Source organism: Pinus tabuliformis, chromosome 5_1, assembly GCF_031772625.1.
Source record: "Pinus tabuliformis cultivar Carrire ecotype Pingquan chromosome 5_1, CPIR1, whole genome shotgun sequence".
NCBI lineage: Eukaryota > Viridiplantae > Streptophyta > Pinopsida > Pinales > Pinaceae > Pinus > Pinus tabuliformis.
In genome coordinates, this window is record NC_142305.1 from 661,462,916 (window position 1) to 661,485,393 (window position 22,478).

The window sequence follows — 22,478 nt, forward strand, 5'->3', positions numbered from 1 at the left end:
CATCTACCCACTTATCAAAATGATAGCCTAAAATGTGAGAAATCATAGAAATGATCTGTTTCACCTGATCAGGGAAAATGAAAGAAGGATATGGGGGATTATTTTTCGGTAATTGGGCATTTTCTAGCAAGAAAATTTCAAAAATTCTATCTCTACTGGTAAAGTCCATATTTTGATAAATATGGGTGAGGGCATCTAGGGAAAAAGGGGAAGCATTTCCCGTAGTGGGGGCCAGCATCATTTGGTCAATGGACAAGGCTGTGATGGTGAAAATAATCTCACCTGTAGGGGCAGTAATGGCTCTCTGGGTAGGGACATAACATGGTTGACATCTTCTGGTAAATTATGGGGCTTCGAATGTCAAGGAAAAAATATAATGGGGGAGGTTTGACTCCCAGAGCCCAATCTCATCGGTTTTATCTGTGTTCTTATCCTCTAACCAACAATACAATTCCAGAAAATTGCAGTCACACTGAGTTTCACTTATCCTGTAATCCCTATCAGCTAAAGCTATATGATATAAATCTACAAGAGGGGGAATTAAAGGATTGGTGGGTTTATCTTGGGTCTTAGTCTTAGGAGGCATGACTGTAAAAGATCCGTGAACGGGATGAATTTGGACAAGAGGCTTAGGGAGCACAGAAGCAATAACAGTTTGACAAGTGAAAAGGAAAGTGAATTTCAGTGTATGTCATAGTCTTGGCTGCATAAATGTTCTGATAGAGGTCGCTGTGGTAAACTGTGAATAACATAATAGAGCAGGAGTGAAAGGGGTGAGCATGACAGGCTCAAAGGTATTTAGAAACTGTGATGAATGTCCCATTAGAAATGGCACGATACTGTTAGGATGAACAGTTACCGAGGAGAAATTGAAATAAATAAAGAATAGTTATTTGGTTAGGAACGCATTTAATTGGTCCAACGGTCATGCCGTGTGGTGAGTGGTGGAGTGGTGGGCCGTGGCAGCATGGATAAGGGAAAGGCATTTTCTGGAGGGGGTAGTGGGTGGTTAACGGTTTCAGTTTGGGGGGGGGGGGGGGGGGGGGTTGTGTGAAATCACCACAGGGTGACACGTAAGGGGTGGGGCTTAGCAGGGAAATCTGCCTTCTGAGCCCTGCCCACCCCCCCCCCTGATGGTAAAGGAAAAACGATGAGGGGGTGTCGAAAATGGCCGAGGTCCACAATGAAGCGAGGGATCAAATCTCAAGGGTACAAACTCGGGTGTTCTTAAACATGAATACGATAGAGAAATTTTGTCAGCTTGGGCTTTTTACATTTGCGTTCGTGACTTAGGATAAGGGAAAATGAAACAAATAAAACATGTCAACCATAGCACACATGTTTACCCTTTTGAACTTAGGGTAAGAGATAAATAATGAAATATGTGAAAACTTTATCCCATCATACAAATTATGACCTTTCCATGCTATCCTCAAAACTTAGGATAAAATTTGTATATGCAAATATTTACCAAATCACCTAATCTACCTACCCTTAGCTAGACTAGCATTTTTATCTTTGTCTTTAGGGTGCACTTAGACTAGAAAACCCATTTTTATTTTATTTTATACAGAATGAAAAAATACTTAACCTGTCACTTATTTCTCCTATTGACCCAGATTAGAAAGTTGGATCAATGTCATTTTCTACCTAACTACTGATTTACCCAGATTAAACTGTTGGGTAAAACTTTATTCTCTATCTTAATTTACAAAAATTTAAAGGATTTTAATCATGATTAAACTGTAAGATTAGACTATGACTATTGATTGTGGCATTTTGAACAAGCTGCACACAAATTTTATTTTACAGAAATGAAGAAAAAACTATCTATGAGTAGTGGCATTTAGACTTGCAACACTTTCAGTATTATTGTTTTTTACTTTTCTTTCTCTTGGTGGGGTTCAATCTTTTTTTCTTTTTCAATATTCTTGTTTTTCTCTTTATTTTTCTTCTTTATACGCTCTTTTCACCTTTTAATTCTATTTTTTTCTATTTGGAAATCATTGGCCGATTAACAAGTACTTACAAAATAAGATTCCTAAGATAGAATGCTCAATTTCCTTGAGATCCTATAATTTATAGGACCCTAATAGTGGCTCCAGGTGGGGATGGAACTCTCATAGTGAGGTGCCAAGAACATTTGATCAGTAGCCTTGAGTTTTTATTTAAGCAACATCCACCTCTGATTTCTTTGTTGCAGTACTTATGGTAGCTCATCAATAGAAGCTCAGGGCCTTCATTGTGGGCTTCAACTTCTGTTAACAGTTCACCCAATCCAAACAATAAGGACGATGATATTTATAATGATAAATGGTAAGAAAATGTTTATTTGTCAAAGAAATAGTGTTTGAGAATACAGCCATTGACAGGTCCACCAAGTAACTTCGTTCCATCCAGATTTCTGATAAAGAATGTATTATTCCCTCTGAAAGCATAAATGACATAAGGTCCCATCCATAAATTTTCAAATTTTCCATTCTTCCCTTTGTCTTCTCTTCTAGAATCCAACTTTAAAACTTTATCACCGGTGGTGAAATCATCTGATTTTGTCCTTTTGTCAAAAAAATTCTTAATATACTCATCAATGACTTGAGCCTTGTTATAAATTTCTTCCCTAGATTTCTGCAACTGAATTGTCTAATCAATCCTTGTTTGAATATCATTCGGCTCAACCTGCAATTCCTGAATTAACTTCATGACAGGAACTCCCAAAGAGGATGGAAAAACAACATCCATTCAATAAACCAATTGGTATGGTGACATGCGAATTGATTTATTTGTGGTGAGTCTATTAACCGAAAGTGCATTTATGAGCTTGTTGTGCCACAAATTTTTATTGTCTGCCAATATCTTCTTGATCATATTTACCAAACTTTTATTTGAAGATTCAGCGAACCCATTACCTTGTAGGTAATAAGTAGTTGAATGGCCCAAAGTGATATGGTATTTATTGCAGAAGTCTATCATTTTATTAGACCTAAAGGCTACAACATTGTCTGTAATAAGTTTGTTTGGGAAGCCAAATCTAGGCAAGATGTTGAGTTCTAAGAATTTGATGATCAAAACGTATGTGGCTAGTCTAGAAGGAGTGGCCTCAATCCATTTGGTGAAGTAGTCATTAGCAGTAAGGATCCATTTATGTTGAGTAAAGGATGGAGGATGAATTTATCCAATGAATCCAATCCCCACTATTTGAAAGGGCTTTGAGTAGATATGGGCTTCAAAGGTAAAGTCAACATCTTTCCTTTCCCCTCAAAGATTTGACACTTGTGGTAAGAGGTTACCTTTTTACGAACATTTCGAAAAACTGTAGGCCAGTAAAAACCATCTCGAAGGATCTTATTGCTAGTGGTTTTCCAATATAGATGACCACCATAGTCAACTTCATGGAATTATTACATTGTTATTTCTGCATCATCACTCCATAGACACTTTAGTAGAAGACCCCCAGCATCTTTCCAATACAGTGCATTTTCTATGATGCAAAATTTATTTGCCTTTAGTTTCAGAAATGTAGCCTTTGTTTTTGTTAGATGAGGAGGAGAATTTAAATTAAATAAAACATAAATAAGGTCTTAATACTAGGGTGAGGTCATAAAAGCCTCATCCAGTTGTGGAGTCGATTGTTCCTCATGATCATCCAATTCATCTACAAAGTTGATATCTAAAGCATTAAAATTAGATTCAACCATCCATTTGGATAATCCTTATCCTTTAATAAGCTTGGTTGGCTTGCCTTCCATGTCATATTCCAGTATGATGGGAATCCACTTGCCTCTTTTGCCATCTAGTTCATTTTGTGTCAAACTATCTTTGACTACAAAATTTGGTACATAAGAAATTATATGAGAATGAAGTATATATACTCTGAAATATTTAATTTCTTTTATCAGTGTAAAATCGTGTTTTTCCATTATGTTGTAATTGAGTGTAGCATCCCTTAAAGCCTTGCTAAAGCAAGAAATGGGTTGTTGATATCCATCAACATTTTTCTACAAAAGGACTGTTGCAATAGTATGTTTAGAAGCAAATGAAAAAATTATAAAATCTTTAGTAAAATCTAGACTAATAAGGACTAGTGCCTTTGTCAATTCTTGTTTAAACTGGTCAAATTATTACTTAGCTTCAAGGTTCCACCTGATTTCAGAATCTCGTTTTAGGGTGATTTATTTTTAGAATACCTTCAATCCTTTTAGGATCCATTGTAATACCTTCCTTAGATATTATGTGACCAAGAAGTTTTCCTTCTTCAAGGCCAAACATTGTTTTCTTAGGATTTAGTGACATCCCAAACCTCCTAAAATTTTCAAATACTCTTCTCAGGTGCATGAGATGCTCTTCATTAGATTTAGAATATACAATTATGTCATCTAGATAGATCACAATAAATTTTCCAATTTCATCAGCAAAACCAATATCCATTTCTCTTTGAAATGTGTCCCCAACGTTCATTAATCCAAAAGGTATCTTCACATACATGAAGGTACACCATGGAGTGGTAAAGGATGTTTTGTCATGATCTTCTGGATGAACTAAGACCTGATTATAACCTGAGAAACCATCTAATAAGGACATCGTAGAAGATTCAACTACCTTTTGTAGAATATGATCCATTTTAGGTAACGGATAGTTGTCTTTGAGGGATACTTTGTTTAGGTTCACCAGTTTTCTTCTTGGTTGGCACAATATTGGAAACCCATTTAGAGTACCTAAGAGGAACTATGATCTTATAATCATACAATATTTTGATTTTCTTCTCATTGAGGGCATCAGAACCAAGTTTATTCTGTGAAGTTTTTGTTTAAAGGGTCTCTGATCTTCTTTAATTGGAATTTTGTGTTGTATAATTTATGTGTCATATGTTTTAAGATCTTCATAGCTCTAGGAAAAAACATCACTAAATTCCTTGAATAAAGCAATATATTTTTGTTTTTCAGCTCTTGGGATTGCTTTAGACAGTTTTAAGATTTTTGGCTCCTTTTTAGTACCTAAATTACAGTCTTCAACAATTGTTCTTGAGGGCTCAATCTTAGGCTTTTTAGCCACATCATTGAAGTAAAATAATTCTTCTAGTGGAGCTAGACCTCTAGGCAGATCATTATCTTTAAGCTAGAGTGTTTCAAACTCTACTTTTTCTGGGTCTATTTCAAGAAATTCTAATTTATTTACAATTTTATCTATCGGTGTATTTAGATCTAGATTATCTAATTTCCTTTCTGGACTAGGATGCTCAATAATTTGAAAATCTACTTCAGATTCAAAATCAATACTTTCATCTTGAAATTCATATTTTGATTGGGAGAAACTTTGAATCTGTTTATCATTTCCAAACACCTACCAATATCTCATGTTATCACGTACATCTGGTAAGTGTTTTAACTCCAGTATATATTCATGATTAGGATATAGAATTTTAGAAGAGCTAGCTGAAAAAGACAGATTATTTGGAATGATGTTTCGTTTTCTTGGAATTGCAGAAAGGTCATATTCAAGAAAACTCTCTAGGAAGTCAAGGACAACATTTATGTATGCTCTCATTCTAGGATGTTTGGCTAAATATTCTCCTTTAATTTGTTTGATAATTAATTCAACATCCCCTTGAATGGAGATTCTTTTAGCACCTAACTTTTTTAACAACTGTAATCCTAAAATAAGGGCTTCATACTCTGCTATGTTGTTAGTACATTGAAAATTATTCTTGTATGAGTGACCCTCGGCATGGTTATTCCTTGTATTAACCACCCAAATTCCTACTCCAACACCACCTTTGTTGCAAGAGCCATCAAAACTCATGTTCCAAAGAGTTTCAAGAGGAGTTTTTAGTTTTGTTATTTGTGATTGGGTTGGGTTTGTTTTACAAATTTTAGTTTCAACATTGATTACTTAAGTGTTGACATTCCCATCATTATAAATAATAAACGAATCCAAATCTGAATGAACAAAATAAAGTGGATAGTTGCAAGGCTTGTCTTGACTACTCACCATGAATTTCATCAAGGTTTCTCTATATAGTCTTCTTCGCTGCCCAAAGACTGGTATGGTAGAAATGGTCATATCCATCTGTAAGGTACCTTGTAATTTTTCTCCCCATGAGCATGACAACATCATGTCATACTTACGGGGAATATATGCAACCACTATGTCCATTACTAGACTTTTAGGAGGGATTTGGGCCAAGGTAACACATAGGTCCTTAATAAGACCTAGCCATATAACTTTGTTGGAATCAAAGGAGTAAAAGTCTTTGTAAGGTATAGTAATGTCAAGTTCTAATTTCTCCATAATATCTTTAGGCATTAAATTTTGGGATACACCTAAATCTAGCATAGCATTATGGAGAATCTTGTCATGAATGTTCAAGCTAACATAGAATGGAGGAAATCCCCCATCCTGTGGTTTGCCTTCAAATTCTGGTCCAAACAAAAGTTCAGGCTAGTCATCATTCAAATTCAAAGAGTCGATGTTTTCCCCAATGTTTAAAGCTTTCATTGCTTGGGGTCTGTGCATGTTTTTTCTCATTAATTCTATGAGAGGAATGGGGATTTTCAATTTTTCTAGTTCATTCTCAATGTTGAACAACATTTGAATCTTAATTAACTTAGGAAGTTCAGATTGTTCTATGATTTGTTTAGTCATAGATTATTTTTGTTGACTAGTGGTTGGGACATCTATTTGAGTAGTTTTAGAAACACTATCAACTAGCTTTTTGACAAGGATTTCTACCTCCTTCTTACGAGAATTATCCACAATTTTCTTAGGAAGACTAACTGTGGCTTTCCTAAGTTCATGCTCATATGAATTTTAAGAAAGATTATCTGATATTTTTGCATTGAGAGTGTCTAGATTCTTTTTACTCCTACAGTTGTACTGCTTGTGGACTTCCGTTATGGAATTTTGAAACCCTCGCTTATATTCATCTCACTCATCGGAATCCAATTCAGTTTGGGATAGGAGAAAAATTTCTTGCTCCTCTTGAGTGAGAAAAATTGTTTCATCATCACTTTTTCCCATCAAATTTATTTGATTATCCTCCAAATATTCCACAATATTCCCCTCATCATCTGTGTAGTTTTCCTGAAAAGGAGGCTGAACTTTCTGGTCTGGACCCTTTTGTTCTCTTTGTTTAATTTGGGGAACATTCCTTCTAAAGTTTTGGTTTATAATTTGAGGGGAATTTTGGTTCGCTCTTACTTGAGTTTGTTCATTATTGTTTACTCTTTACATCATTTGATTCACTACTCTCACTAGGTTATCATTTTTATGATCAAAAACTAAGGTAGAATGTTCCTCTTTTACGGTAACTTTGCGTTCATACTTGAGTTTGGCCTTCTTAGCTAAGATGTTAGCTTCAACTTTGATAGAATTTGCTTGCATTTCTTCCAAAGTTGTCAGGTCTCTCTCTAAATTGATATTCCATGTCTACATCGAAACCATCTAGAAAATCAATTAGAGATAGGCTAGGGGAGGGCTTGATGTCCTATGGAATGACGTTGTAAACAATATTGAACCGTTCACTATATTCTTCCACACTTTCATTTGGTTTTATTTCCAATATTTTATATTCATTTATTAGTTGAAGCGGATTTTTCTTGATCTCCCATCTCTAGCTAAAAAGGTTTCATGGAAAGCATAAAGGTTGTCTATACTTCCTATAGGTAAACTCCTAAACCATTTCTTGACATCGCCTCCTAAACACTGAGAAAGGAATCTCATTTTAACATCAACTTCATCTACTTCTTGGAGGTCAAACACGTCATTCATCCTATCCACATGTTGCTGAGAAGTATAAGCACTAGTGTTATCAGAGGTCACAATATTAGATTGGTAATCTCTAGGCATAACATTTACGTGGCCTGGTAACACCAAAGGTGCATACCTACCTGCCATAATTGTTCTAGAATATTGACTTGAAGATGAAGCCAATGGAGGTGTAGTTTTTATAACTACAGGGATAGTAGGAGTAAAAGTTTGAGATATCACAGGTGAGGAAGTTAAAACTATGGAATGAGTAGGACTAGGAGGTTTTAGATGAATAGACTAGGAAGACTGACTAGATAAAGAGGCTGCTACAACTGTCAAAGCAGAAAATTCAATAGATTGTTGAATAAAAGTTTCTTCAATAGCTTGATCCAACACTGAAACTAGACCTTGTAATTTTTCAAATTGTTGTAAGGATTCTAGATCAGGATCAACTTCAAAATGTTGGGTCTGGGGTATGTATGGTTGTAGTATGGCTTTATCAATGACATTTTTGTCTACCAGAGCCTCAGACTTTGATCTAAACAAACTATCCTAGAAAGGAAAATCAAAATCTATATCTTGTATAGTTTCAAATTTCTCTCGGAGTGAATTAGACCTTGACAAATGAATATTCTTAGGAAGAGAATTGAATCTAGAAAATGGGATATTACTACCTTGACTCGTTGTAAAAATCTTCCTTTTCACTAGCTTCTCAGGGTTATCTACGAATTCAACAATATTAGGGTCAGGGTGAGATCTAGTAAAAATTATTTTGGGAGCCAGGTCTATTAAAAATTATCACACAAATAAAATCAAATCAATGACATAGTAGGATATTTATAATATAAAAACATCAGATCATATATTTCATAATAATGATGTAACAATTGGTTGATGAAATACTCATTAAAATCTAGGGAATAATAATGTTTCACATTAATAAGTATTCTTCCCCAGTATGGTCGCCACTATGTTGTCGTTCTGTATTTTTTAGGTCGTGGGATTAAACATATAGGACAACATTAAAACCACTTTGGAAGTTGGGATCTAGCCCAGCTAGCTTTAGAGAGGGATCTCTCTTTTTCATTTAGCTTTGTTTTTATGTGAATTTTAGGCTAGTTATGATTGTACTTGTTTGTTTTCTTTGATTGGTTTGGTTGATTTGAGTGTTATAATTCCTTTGGGCTATGGAGTCTATGAATTAAACTGGAGTTTTCCATCAATTTTTAGAGGAGTTCTCATAAGGCAAGCTAGGTTGCACTAACTGGATCTCTTCAGAAATTAAATGAATGGTGGAATAGAAGAAAGCGTATGGTTCGATAGAAACCAAGGAGAAATTAAGAATTCCTTGATTTGACTTCAGTAGAAAACATTAAAAGTAACAATAGCCAAAATAGGGTGCTCTGAGTAACGAATCCTATTTATCGCAGTTTCTATTGATTAATTCAGAGATTTAGAATAAAAAAGAAAGCAAAAAAATTGTTTTGACAAATAGACGGAAGAGACACATCACCATTTATTACATCACATGAATCTTGTGAAAGGTCCTTATTAGTGATGCTCTAGTGCTTTGAAAATTACAATATGCATAAAGAAATTACATTCGGAAATCAACCCTTACTACTTCAAATAGTGAAGTATTTATAACGAAAAATTAAAAAAATGCTTTACAAAATCACTGTCAATCTGGCAGTGTATTATAAGCCTATTTACATACTATATCATCTAATCCTGGCAAAAGAATAGGCAACGTAGGCTGTTGAAGAGAAATGTGGCCCTGTTTTGATGGTTTTGGTTGTTGAGTCATCTCGATACAGTGTTTGGATGCTGAACTGGCCCTCGTGCTGGCTGGTATGCTGGCAAGTTGTTTTACTACTCCTTAGTTATCCTTCAATCCACTAAATCATCCAATCTTCCCATGTATTTTCATCTGGCACTATCAACTTTGTTACCCTGCAATAAATCTCATCTACCTCTGCGTATTTGGAAAAGGTTGGTATTATGGTAAAAATATGTTTTCCCTCATTCTGCACATGGAAATCGTTTGACATGGTCTCCATGAATGCCTTTGTTGTCATACTTCCTTTAATTGCACTAAAATTAATGCTGCTTTTACCTACTTCTTTCATGTTCAGGATATAGTTTTCTCGAGTGATCAACTTGTCATTTATGACATAGATATTGGGCAATACCTTTTGCATTAAGGGTTCAATTTGGTTTTCAAACATGTTCACCTACAACTCTAAGGTTTCACACCTTTCTTCCAACTGATCAATGAGATTTCTCTTTCTCAAGACTTTCTTTACTTCCACAATGGTGGCAATTCTATCAGTGACTCCTACTTCCTCCAACTCATATTTGGACTTTGAGTTTAGGAACTTAATTATATTAGTAGCTTCTGTTGGTATTTCTCCGAGATTTTCTCTTCCTCGAACAATAGTTTCTATAGCCTTCTCTATAATCTCTTTCTACTCAGATATGATTTGGATAGAAGGATAAATCTCATTCATAGAGTTTAATATATTCATCAAAATAGTTCCCTTGGCTTGGCCCAAGTTTTGACCAATTGAAGTGTCTCTCTCTACCTAGCACAAATTTTCAAATAGTCTTTGGGATTTCTCCAATTTAGCAGTCCCAACAGCTTTAAGTTTGGCCTTTTGCACTTCCAAAGATTTGATTTGGTTCTACAAACTCTCAATCTCCTTTGACTGTAGTGACATGTTTTGTACTGTCTGGGTTAGCTATTCAGCACTTGTAGTCTGAGTAGAAGAAGTAGCTGCAGTGGTTGCTCCTTTTGATGGAAACCGAGAAATAGGTACAACATCTAGGGGGACAATGGCCATCTTCGGATTGTCTTCCTTTTCCTTTATCAGTTTCACCAATTCTACCTCCATCTGCCCAATCTGCACATTCTCTTCTATGATTAATTTCATCATATCTGCTTTTTGTGCTTCCCCTTCTTCAATATCTTCGGTAACTGGATCTTTTGTAGCTGGTAGCTTGAGCTGTTTCCTCAATGCTACAATGTCCAGGTTCTTCTTTCTAACAATCTCCTCAATAGCATTGAAATCTTTAGTGTCATACCCTATCTTAATCGCCAAGTCTTGCAAAGACTTGATCCTATTATCTTTGGCCAAGGAGGATACTTTATCCATCTTTAACTGTGACTATACATTTGCAAAATAAACTTCCAATTTGGATAAGGACATGGTAGTGTTAGTTAGAGTGGAGGATATCATCTCACTAGTTTGCTTGTGCATCTCCATTTGATCGATGGGATGTATGTCCTTTGTGCTAAATCCAAAGGTCATACCCTTGTAGTGTTGGCATTATGATTCAGGTGTTGTACTTGATGGCAAACGCCTTCAGGTGGTAAATCAAGAAGGACGCAGGAAATTTTGTTTAGCAAGCGCGTCCCCGCAGGTATTCCATATAGAACCCGCGTCTAGGGACGCCGGCCAGCCGTTCAGAAGGTGCGTCCGCCCAGTGCACACATTTCAAGGTAGAGAAAAACTCGTGGGGGCTTCTTGTGTGGTATCTAGCCGACGGTTGCGTGTTTCTCTGGTGTCGGCTCGTGGTATTGTTCCACGCTTTGGGGAGAAGCTTGCCTATATAAAGCAAAGGAGTTCATTTGGATTAGGTATCATCTTGGTTGATCATCTCTTGGTGTGATCTAGTCCATATCTTTAAGGGTAAATCTTCTAATGGACTACGATCTATATGGCGCATGATCAGATCTGTGGATCTGAGTGTTTGGGTTGGTTCTGAAGTCCTCTTATCTTCTATATCTAAAGGGACGCAGATTCAGTGAAGGGAAAGTGCGCCGGGACGCAGTACAGTAAAGGATCAGGTGCGTCTCTGAAGCGAAGGACGCGGCGCGACTGTGGTATTGGGTGCGTCTCTGAAGCGAAAGACGCGGCGCGATAGTGTTGATGTGTGCGTCGGTCGCAGACAAGCAAAAGGAACAGTGCGTCTGCACGCAGAACAGCATAAGGTATACTGCGTCCAGTCGCAGGCCACAGAAAGAAAATATGCGTCCCTGTCTCAAGATGATCTGTTAACTGTATATTTCTGTTCATAAGGTGTTCTGGGTTGTTTCTGTAATTACTGATCTGATATCTGTAGTAGACTGTATCTGTTGTATACTTGTTGATCATTTTGAAAAGAAGTAGGGGGTTGTAGCTCCCTTCCAGGAGAAGTCTGGAAAACAAGAAAGAGTTGTAGCTCTTTGCAGGTTGCAGCCTGCGTGCTGGTAAAGGACTGCACCAGTACAAAATCATTGTAAAAAGAATTTCTTGAAAGAAGATAGAGACATTATTGCAGCAGGTGGTTTTTCTCCCACATTGGGTTTCCACCTTACATCTTGTGTTCTTTGGTGTGACTGTCTATTTTCTTTATTCATGCTCATTGTTTTATGGTACTGATATGCAAGAATATTTCAAAAGATCAAATAAGGAAGATTTGGTAAATTGCTAGATAATACTGATTCCCCCCCCCTCAGTATTATTTCCAACAATTGGTATCAGAGCAGGTCCTTCAGAACAGCTTGATCGCTTGAAGGTAGATCGTTCATCATGAGCAACTACGAGAGAGAAGCATCAATCAGGCCACCCGTCTTCGATGGAACAAACTTCAATTATTGGAAGGTAAGAGTTACTGCATATCTTCAATCTCTTGGTACAGAAGTTTGGAACATTGTAGAATCAGGCTATGCCTTTCCTTCAGTTACTCCTACAGATCCAGCTGAGAAAAAGCAGTATGAAACAAATGCAAAAGCAGTCAGCACTCTATTAGGAAGTATATCTCAAACAGAGTTCATGAAGGTCATGCACTTCAAATCAGCAAAAGAGATATGGGACAAAATGATCACTAGCTATGAAGGAGATGAACAGGTAAAAGAAGCTAAACTTCAAACTCTCAGGATTCAATATGAGACTCTCAAGATGTATAATGATGAAAGTGTGGCTAATTATTTTCTTCGAGTAGATGAGATTGTTAATTGTATGAAAAATTTGGGTGAAGAAATAAAAGAGACTATAGTAGTTCAAAAGATTCTAAGATCTTTATCTCCCAAGTTTGAATCTAAAGTATCTGCAGTAGAAGAAAAGGAAAATCTCCGTGTTCTCACTATGTCTCAGCTGCATGGAATTCTAACTGCTTATGAAATGAGAAAGGGAGGTCCATCAGATAGAAGGGAAGCTGCTTTTAAAGCATCAGGCAAAGAAGATCACTATGAAGCATGTCATGTTCCAGAAGAAGAGGAAGAAGAATCAAACTTTGTCAGAAATCTTCAAAGGGGTTCTGGAAGGTTCAGAGGTAAGCTACCTTTCAAATGTTTTGCTTGTGGAAGAGTAGGTCATTATGCTGCAAAATGCTCTTATAAGGATAAAGGAAAGGAACCAGTTAGATGGAACAAGAAACAGGGTACAAATAAGAAAAGCTACTACACCCATGAAGATAGCGATGGCTTATCAAACAGTGATGAAGATGAACAAGGTAACAAATATAGATTGTTAATGGCATTTGAAGATGACAATTATGAGGATGCTATAGATGTGGATAACCTTTATGATGAAATTACTAGACTCAAGAGATGTATAGAAGAAAAGAACATGATTATTGATACTCTACAATTTCAGATTGATGAAAAGGAAAAACATCTTGAAAAATTAGAAGGTGAAATTGTTGGTCTTAGAAAAGAAATTGAGAAAACAAAAACTATTAATCTCAAGTTTGTCAAAGGATCTGAAACGTTGAATGAGATTATCAGTGTGCAGCGATCTCCTCTAAATAAGACAGGTCTGGGCTACAATGGAGAAACTCCTCAAGCTTCCACTTCAAAAAGTTATCTTGATGCCGCAAGAAGAAATGAGCAAGAACACAAGGAAGATCATCAGGTAAAGCAGGGACAAACTTCAAACTATCAGGGGCAATCCAGCTTAAGGGTGAACAAAAGCCACAACCAGCCACAGGTAAAAACTTCTCAATTTGGTTCAAGAATAGATGAAAATAGAAATTACAATCAGTCGGCTGGTAGATTCAATAATCGCAGAAACTTCTTCAATGGACAATGCTTTTCTTGCCATAACTTTGGTCACAAAGCAGCCCAATGTGTTGCGTATAAAACAATCATGACTAGGGAAGCTCAAAAACAAAGAAGCATGACAGGGAATACAAAAAGGACCTATAACAATTTTTCAGCTCTTGAAAATGAAGTTGAATGCTCTATTTGCAATAATTTTGGACATGAAGATGTTGAATGCAGAAGCAGGTTTCCGGAAAGAAAGGTACAAGAACAAAAAAGGGAACAAACCTCAGGCACCAAAACATGGAAAATAAAGGAACCTCAAACAGAAAGATGTGGGATAGCATTCTATGCAGAAGGACAAGAAAATCTATGGTACATTGACAGTGGATGTTCAAAGCACATGACAGGTGATAAAGAAAAACTTGAATCTTATTCTAATTTAGAAAAGGGAAAGAAAGTCTCTTTTGGAAATGATACTCCTGCAACTATAAAAGGAAAAGGTATTGCTCCTTTAAAAGAAGATGTTAAGGCTGGAAATGTTTTGTTTGTTGATGGACTAAAGCATAATCTTCTAAGTGTAAGTCAGATGTGTGATCAAAGAACCGAGGTTATATTCAGATCAAATGGATGTCTTGTTCGTGATCTTGATACAGGTAAAACAGTTCTCAAAGGAAAAAGAACTTCAAATAATCTATACATTTTTGATGAAGAACAACAACAATGCTATTTAAGCAAGGATGAAGAGCACTGGTTATGGCATCGAAGATTGGGACATCTAAGTTTCTCACAAATAAGGAAAGCTTGCAAATATCAGGCAGTTCGCGATCTTCCAGATATCAAAATTCCTGACAACACCATGTGCAGATCATGTCAGTTTGGAAAACAGACTAGAACTAACTTTCCAGAGAAAGAAGGATCAGCCAGTATGCCTCTGGAGCTAGTACATACAGATGTATGTGGACCATTCAGAAAAAGAACACCTAGAGGAGAGGAATACTTGATATTATTTATTGACGATTTCTCCAGGTTTGTTTGGTTGGGACTTATGAAGCACAAAGATGAAGCTTTCGAAAAATTCAAATCCTTCAAAGCCTTGGCTGAAAATGAATCAGGTCACAAGATTAAGTGCCTCAGATCCGACAGAGGTGGAGAATTTACTTCAAATGAATTTTTCGATTTCTGTGATGAACATGGAATAAGGAGAGAATTTTCTACAGCTAGAACTCCTCAGCAAAATGGAGTAGTGGAAAGAATGAACAGAACAGTCCAGCAAATGGCTCGTGCTATGCTTGATGAATCAGGAACTCCTGCAACCTTCTGGGGTGAAGCTGCACATGCGGCAGTTATTATTCTCAACAAGACAAATGTTCGAGTGAACAGCACTCAAACTCCTCATGAGCTCTGGAGTGGTAAAACTCCTTCAGTAAAGCACTTCAAAATCTTTGGGAGCAAATGCTATATCAAAAATACTGAGGAGCAGCTTGGCAAACTTGATCCTAGAGCAGATGAAGGAATTCTTCTTGGCTACTCTCCACATAGCAAAGCATACAAATGCTACAATAAAAGACTTGGCAGAATTGTTGAAAGCATTGATGTAGTGGTTGATGAGAAAGGATACATTCCTAGGCAAATACATCGTGAAGACATTGAAGAAGATGAAAGCTACCCTCAAAGACAGAATGATGAAGAAGAAGAACCGCAAGAACAATTTCAAGACGGACCTCACGAAGAAGCACAAGAAAGAACAAGAATAGAAGAAAAGACTCCATCCAGATATGTTCAAAAGAACCATCCAGAATCTCAGATCATGGGACAAAAGGAAGCAGGTATACAAACTAGAAGAACAGTTGCAGAAGCTTCAAGTTATTTGGCATTACTCTCCTCTACTGAACCACAAAATGTGAAAGAAGCATGCAAAGATGAATGTTGGGTGAAAGCAATGGATGAAGAACTTGAGCAAATCGAAAAAAACAATACTTGGGAGCTGGTTCCTAGACCAAAGGATAAGAATGTTATCGGAACAAAATGGGTGTTCAAAAATAAATTGAATGAAAATGGAGAAGTAATTAGAAACAAAGCCAGACTTGTTTGTAAAGGGTATGCACAGCAAGAAGGAATAGACTTTGAAGAAACTTTTGCTCCTGTTGCAAGACTTGAGGCCATCCGAATGTTTCTTGCTCTCTCAAGTTGTCAGAACTTCAAAGTATTTCAAATGGATGTGAAATCAGCTTTTCTGAATGGAGACTTGGATGAAGAAGTGTACATTGAACAGCCAGATGGTTTCATTCTTGGAAACGATCCAAATCTTGTATGCCGATTAAAAAAGGCTCTCTATGGTCTCAAACAAGCTCCAAGGGCGTACTACCGGTTGGACAAATATCTTCATCAACAAGGTTTCTCAAAAGGTTCAGCAGATAGCAATCTTTATATAAAAGTTGAAAATGACAAATTACTAATACTTGTTGTGTATGTAGATGACATTATTTTTGGCAGTAATGAAGAAGCTATGAGTCAAAGCTTTGCCTCAGTCATGCAGAAAGAATTTGAGATGTCCTTGCTAGGAGAACTGACATACTTTCTTGGTTTGCAAATCCAACAAAAGAGAGGAGGAATCCTTTTATCTCAAACCAAGTATCTCAAGCAGATTTTGAAGAAATATGGCATGGAAGATGCAAAACCAGTATGTACACCCATGGTCACAGGATGTAGTCTCAGTGCAAATGACGAATCTGCAGCAGTTCATCAACCAACCTACAGATCTATGATTGGAAGTCTACTATATTTGACAGGTACCCGACCAGACATCATGCATGCAGTTGGAATAGTTGGAAGGTTTCAGGCAAATCCAAAGGAGACTCATCTTCAAGCAGTAAAGAGAATCTTCAAATATCTTCAAGGGACTCAAAATTATGGCCTATGGTATCCTAGAGATCCAGATCTCACTCTTCATGCTTATACAGATGCAGATTGGGCCGGAAGCGTGGATGACAGGAAAAGCACAAGTGGTGGTGCATTCTTTATGGGTTCTAGACTGGTATCTTGGTTCAGCAAGAAACAAAGTTCAATTGCCTTGTCTACAGCTGAAGCGGAATATGTTGCGGCTGCATCTTGTTGCACCCAACTTCTTTGGATGATGCAGACTTTGCAGGATTATCAAATCACTTGTACACCTCCTATTCCTATCTTATGTGACAACACAAGTGCAATCAGCATCTCAAAGAATCCGGTTATGCATTCAAAAACCAAGCACATACCAATCAAGTACCATTTTCTCCGGGAACAAGTACTTGAACAGAAGGTCAAGTTGGAGTATGTTCCTTCTAAGGAACAAGTTGCTGATATTTTCACCAAACCGTTGCCCAGGGACACTTTTGAATACCTCAGGCAAAAGCTGGGGGTTGTTGATGCATCATCTCACTGTTGACCATCTTCCTATTGATGGTATAGGCTCAGGGGGAGCACATAATGCATTGTTGGCATTATGGAGAAGGAGATCTTGGAAATAGCTGCAATATGTCTCTGTCTTCTTCATGATGGATTTCTGGTTACAATTCTGGAGAAGCATGAGCATAGGGGGAGCATACCCTTTGCTCTTGATGTCAAAGGGGGAGAATGATGAAGCTGAAAGTTTATGTGGTTGCCATCAAGTCCAAAGGGGGAGTTTGTTGGCATTATGATTCAGGTGTTGTACTTGATGGCAAACGCCTTCAGGTGGTAAATCAAGAAGGACGCAGGAAATTTTGTTTAGCAAGCGCGTCCCCGCAGGTATTCCATATAGAACCCGCGTCTAGGGACGCCGGCCAGCCGTTTAGAAGGTGCGTCCGCCCAGTGCACACATTTCAAGGTAGAGAAAAACTCGTGGGGGCTTCTTGTGTGGTATCTAGCCGACGGTTGCGTGTTTCTCTGGTGTCGGCTCGTGGTATTGTTCCACGCTTTGGGGAGAAGCTTGCCTATATAAAGCAAAGGAGTTCATTTGGATTAGGTATCATCTTGGTTGATCATCTCTTGGTGTGATCTAGTCCATATCTTTAAGGGTAAATATTCTAATGGACTACGATCTATATGGCGCATGATCAGATCTGTGGATCTGAGTGTTTGGGTTGGTTCTGAAGTCCTCTTATCTTCTATATCTAAAGGGACGCAGATTCAGTGAAGGGAAAGTGCGCCGGGACGCAGTACAGTAAAGGATCAGGTGCGTCTCTGAAGCGAAGGACGCGGCGCGACTGTGGTATTGGGTGCGTCTCTGAAGCGAAAGACGCGGCGCGATAGTGTTGATGTGTGCGTCGGTCACAGACAAGCAAAAGGAACAGTGCGTCTGCACGCAGAACAACATAAGGTATACTGCGTCCAGTCGCAGGCCACAGAAAGAAAATATGTGTCCCTGTCTCAAGATGATCTGTTAACTGTATATTTCTGTTCATAAGGTGTTCTGGGTTGTTTCTGTAATTACTGATCTGATATCTGTAGTAGACTGTATCTGTTGTATACTTGTTGATCATTTTGAAAAGAAGTAGGGGGTTGTAGCTCCCTTCCAGGAGAAGTCTGGAAAACAAGAAAGAGTTGTAGCTCTTTGCAGGTTGCAGCCTGCGTGCTGGTAAAGGACTGCACCAGTACAAAATCATTGTAAAAAGAATTTCTTGAAAGAAGATAGAGACATTATTGCAGCAGGTGGTTTTTCTCCCACATTGGGTTTCCACCTTACATCTTGTGTTCTTTGGTGTGACTGTCTATTTTCTTTATTCATGCTCATTGTTTTATGGTACTGATATGCAAGAATATTTCAAAAGATCAAATAAGGAAGATTTGGTAAATTGCTAGATAATACTGATTCCCCCCCCCCTCAGTATTATTTCCAACATGTAGTCTACTACTGCTTTTGGTTTTCGAATATGGGCCTCAAGAAAGGTCATCTGCATTTTTCCATGTTCTGTATCAAACACTGACAACAACCTACTCTGTGAGCTGGAGGTATGCTTCCAAAATTGGTTATAAGTTTTGTTATTTAGAATTTAATTTCTAAGCTTTATCTCTGTGTACCTGTCAAAAATTGTATTTTCTTTTTCTATTTGGACAATTTGTGATTCCATCTCAGTCTCCTTATGACCTTGTGAATATGAAGGTTCATAAGGAGATGTAGTGAACTTGGTAGTTGCAGGTGGTGAATCACTGACGATGATGGTTGCCTGCTCTTGAGTTTCTTTGTCTACATCTTGTTTGGGAGTTACCTTTGGTCTCTTTCTATAACTGATTTTGAATTCTCTAGCATCACTTCCAGTAGTAAATGATGATCCTTCCTCCCTCTACCCTTTGCTTGATTTTTCCTGAGGAACAAGAGTCTGCAAACTGGAACTAGAAACAAGCTTCTCTTCGGCTTCCTGCAAGGTATTTTCTCACCACTCCAGCTGATTGGCATACTGCTCTATGTATCGCCTTGAGGTATGAATTTAAGGAGTGTTCTTGTTTTCCACTGTGAGCTTTGATATGATGCCACAGGGGTAGTAAGGCAATGTAAAGCTCAAAATGAACTTCATCTTCTTCAGTATTCTATCTCACTCTTCACCCCTTGTTCTTGTGTTGCACACAAATGGGCCCAACTATGTTTCTATTATGAATTGTGTTGCCTTCTTGGCCACTACAAAGTGAATGTCATTTGAGTTCAACATCTGCATGATATACTCCAGTGCAAAGATCCTCATTGGGAGGTATTTGGGGAGTTTGTAAGGGGCCAATTCACATACATACACTCTAATTTCTGTGTAATTTTGGTACAGGTACCAGTATCCAACCTTTGTGTGATCTGACAAGTGTAAAATTCTCTTAATCTCCTCATTCATTCTAGGTTGTACTTAATTGTTCAGAATGTTCATGGCTGGATGAACAAAATCTTCAATAAACTAGTTGTAGGTGAATTCTTGTTATTCTCGTATGACCAATGAGGTCCAAAAAATCACTGGCCATTGGTTCCCTGCATCATCCAGCTTCTACAATGCAAAACTGAACTTGTCTGCTTGATAATAGAGGAACATATAAATCAAAACAGAGGTGTAATTGAACACCTTCTCTGTAGGAAACTTAATAAATTTCTCATGGATATTGTCAGGCAAGAATTGACTAAAGTTGGAAATCATAGAGGGCTTGCTGTCTGTGGAAAATATAGAAAGGAATCCTAAAATGGGCTCATCTACCCACTAATCAGAATGATAGCCTAAAATGTGAGAAATCACTAAAATGATTGATTGGCGCGATCAAGGAAAATGGAAGAAAGCTATGGAGGATTATTTTTGGATAATTGGGCATTCTCTGGTAGGAAAATTTCAAAAATTCTGGCTCTAGTAGCAAAGTTGAGTTTTTGATAAAGCTAGGTGAGGGCTTCTAGGGAAAAAGGGTTAACATTTTCCATAGTGGGGGCCAACGTCATTTGGTCAATGGATTGGGTTGTGATGGTGAAAAGAATGTCACTTGTAGGGGCAATAACGGCTCTCTGGGAAGGGACATAGCATGATCAACATCTTCTAGTAAAGTCTAGGGCTTGGAATGTGAAGGGAAAAATATAATGGGGGATGTTTGACTCCCAGAGCCCAATCTCATCGGTTTTATTTATGTGCTTATCCTCTAACCAAAAATATAATTCTAGAAAATCGCAGTCACGATGAGTTTCACTTATCTTGTAATCCCTATCATCTAAAGGTGTATTATCTAAATCTACAGGAGGGGAATTAAAGGATTTATGGGCTTATCTTGGGTGTTATTCTTAGGAGGCATGATTGTAAAAGATCTTTGAACAATATGAATTTCCAGAAGAGGCTTATTGAGCACAGAAGCAATAATAGTTTGTCAGGCAAAAAGGAAAGGGAATGTCAGTGTATACCTTAGTCTTGGCTGTAGAAATGTTTTGACAGAGGTATCTATGGGAAACTGCGAATAACAAGACAGAGCAGGAGTGGAAGGGGTGATCATGACAGGGTCAAAGTTATTTAAACACTGTGATGAATGTCCTATTAGAAATGGCACGAGACCGTTAGGTTGAACGGTTACCCGGGAGAAATTGAAATAAATGAAGAACGATTTATGGATGGGAACATATTTAATTGGTCCAACAGTCATGCCATGTGGTGGGTAAAGAGTGGTGGGGCACGACAGGATGGATAAGTGAAAGGCAGTTTTTAGAGGCGGTAGCGAGTAGTTAACGGTTTCAAAGGGGCGAGGTGTGTGAAATCACCATACGGCAACACGTCAGGGATGGGGCTCGGCGGAGAAAACTGCCTTCCGGACCCCCCCCCCCCCCCCCTCCTCGATGGTAAAGGAAGAATGATGAGGGGGAGCCAAAAATGGCCAAGGTCTATGGATGAAGCAGGGCATCGGGTCCTAAGGGTGCAGAGTGGGGTGTTCATTAACCTGAATACAACAGAGAAATTTTGTCGACTTGCACTTTTGACATCTGCCTTCCCAACCTAAGATAATTGAAAATGAAACAAATGAAACATGTCAACCATACCACACATGTTTACCCTTTTGAACCTAGGGTATGACATAAATAATGAAATATGTGAAAATGTTATCCCATCATACAAATTATGACCTTTCCAAGCTATCCTCAAAACATGGGATAAAATTTTTATATGCAAATATTTACCAAATCACCTAATCTACCTACCCTTAGCTAGACTAGCATTTTTATATTTCTCTTTAGGATGCACTTAGACTAACACACTAATTTTTATTTTCTTTTATACATAATGAAGAACTACCTAACCGATCCATTATTTCTCCTATTGATTCAAATTAAATAGTTGGATCAATGTCATTTTCTACTTAACTACTGACTTACCCAAATCAAAATGTTGGGTAAAACTTTATTCTCTATCTTAATTTATAAAAATTGAAAGGAGTTTAATCATGATTAAAATGTATGATTAAACTATGACTAGTGATTGTGGCATTTTGAACAAGTTGCACACAACTTTTATTTTATAGAAATGAAGCAAAAACTATCTATGAGTAGTGCAATTTAGACTTGAAAAACTTTCGATATTATTCTTTTTTACTTTTCTTTCTCTTGGTGGGGTTCAATATTTTATTATTTTTCAATATTCTTCTTTTTATCTTTATTTTTCTTCTTTATACCCTCTTTTCACTTTTTAATTCTATTTTTTCTATTTGGAAATCATTGGCAGATTGACAAGTATTTACAAAATAATATTCCTGAGATAGAATACTCAATTACCTTGAGATCCTATAAATTATAGGACCCTAACACTAGGATTAATAATATAAACCATAGGATGAATATTAAACCCTACGAATATAAAACCTATGATTAATATTAAAAAACAAAACCATTATAAACCCAATCAAATAACATTAAACCCTAGCAATAATATTAAACCCTAGAAATGTAAACCATAACATTAATATTATAAACCCTATGATCAATTTTATAAACCAAAGGTATTAATAGACTAAGCATATTAATGTTATAAACCCAATGGATTATAAACCAATGATAAAAATATTTAACCTAAGGGACTAATATTATAAACCCAAGGTATTCATAAACCTAAGATATTAATATTAAAAACCCAATGAATTAATCTTATAAATCAAGGTTGACCATGGATGTCCATGCTTGAACAAGGTTGATCATGGTTTACCATGCCTTATCATGGTCGAGCACCGATGACCATGATTGAATATGGCTAGCCATGCT